A 1,976-nucleotide genomic window follows, 5' to 3' on the forward strand; every position below is an offset into this window, starting at 1 on the left:
CAAGATAGCCCATGGGCCACAGCACCCCACCCCCCCCAACTCAGGACCTCGTAATGCGGGGCAGCCCCAGCTGTTTGGGCAAATATTGCCTACCCGTCCTACCCAGTCCCTCTCAGAGATGTTTCTTTGATCTTGGCTGCAGGACAGCTTTCTGCTTTGTGCCTTTTTGCCACCACGCAGGTGACAGAGACCCTTATTACTGGGCACCGCTGTCAGCCAGGGGCCCCTCCCTGCACCTCCTGCCAGCTCCCTGGTGCCTGGCACCATCAGCAGTGCGTGGCACAAATAAGGGTTCACCAAACAGGATGCTGGGGGTGTAGATAACACTGAAGTTAACTCCCTGCTTTTGTGGTAGGCAGTAAACAAGCTGCTTTGCCCACCCGGGGAATCCCAGGCAACGCCTCTGCCCTGCCAGCAGCGAGGGCACGGGCTGGGTACAGGGTGCTGGGGTGCAGCTCTGGGGATGCAGCCCTTGTCCTAAGCAAGAGCAGAATGACCCAGCACGCAGAGCCGCTCCTGGGAACTGTGAGTGCTCTGCCTACACCCTGCCTGGCTCCCCACGCCACTGTGTGTGACAGCACCCATCCTCCCAGCGTGTCACGCTGGCTCAACACAGGGGCAACCGGTCGGGGAGGTGTTGGCAGCCAATAGAGCAGGCCACTGTCACCCCAGACACCACCAGTGCTCTTGCCACACATCTGGTTTAATGAGCGATTTCAATCTTCTCCTGTCGCACAAAGCAAGCCCAGAGACAGATTCCTCTGTCACCTCCGTCACCACCTGTGCGCTGCCACCTGCTCCCCTCCCCTCCTGTCCGGCTCTTTGCAGCACGGGCTCTGTCCTGCCCTGCTCCCTGAGCAGCCCGCCTGGGGCCAGCAGATGAACATGCTCGGCACCAAGAGCCGTGTCTCCAGCCAGGGCCAGCCCCTGTGGAACAAACAGTGTCCTCTCCTCCGGCCAGGAAACCCTGCGTCATCCCCTCCGGCAGGCCCGGAGACCAGTGGTGTTTTCCCAGAGACAGAAGCATCCTTGAGGGCATTCTTCACCTTTTGGCAGGCTGGCGCTGAGCTTTCCTTTCCTCTTCCTCATCTCTCTGCTTCAGCACAGCCGGCATTGTGATGCTTTCTACCCTGGCATCTCGGTCATCTTTCTGCTCCAAGCAGCTGCCGGTCCTGTGACTTTCCAGTCTATTTAAGTTGCTGATTTATCTTCTGCAGGTAGAGCAGGCACTGGCACAACGTGTATTTTAAGGTCTTTTTTCTGTTTCAACCACTTTGCTTTTGTGGATCTACAAACTGCCCTGTCCACGCTGCCCGTGCTGTTGCCAACCGCCAGGCTCTGCCCTTTGGTGTGTGCCCCCAGGGGCAGGGTGGCCCTGTCTGAGTCACCGCTGCTGGGGCCATCCAGCCCTCTGGATGGGGTCAGTGGCGCCTGCTGATGCTGCTGCTCCCTAACAGTCCTGACTTCCGGGACAAGCCCCTGCAAGAAAAAAACTAAAGCTGAAGGGTGAGGGGAAGGGTGTTCCTAACCATTTGTTGTCACCTTTGAGGGAGGTTTCCTCCTCTTCTGACCTCCTACAACTTTGCTTTAAGAGCGAGATGGTCACAAACACCAATTTAACTGTGCTTTGGCCATGGGCAGAGGGGTACGGGCTCTTTCACAGATGGAATCCCCATCCCTGGAAGTGTTTAACAGCCGTGTGGATGTGGAGCTGAGGGACATGGTTTAGGGACCCTGGCAGTGCAGTGTGAACGGTTGGACTCAATGATCTTAAAGGTCTCTCCCAACCCGATGATTCTGTGACCAGCAAAAGCAAAAGGTGTTTTCAGCACCTTTCCACTTTTCTGATAGGAAACAGCCAGGCCCCATAAGCAGCGCTTTCCCAGCCTCTTTTTATTTTATTTACCCGTGAAAGGAAAAGCAATGTTTTGCAAAGAGGCCTTTTGGGTCAACTCGCCAGTCCAAGAGAAGTTAAA

Source organism: Buceros rhinoceros, unplaced genomic scaffold (genome assembly GCF_000710305.1).
Source record: "Buceros rhinoceros silvestris isolate BGI_N320 unplaced genomic scaffold, ASM71030v1 scaffold21028, whole genome shotgun sequence".
In the NCBI taxonomy this organism is placed as follows: domain Eukaryota; kingdom Metazoa; phylum Chordata; class Aves; order Bucerotiformes; family Bucerotidae; genus Buceros; species Buceros rhinoceros.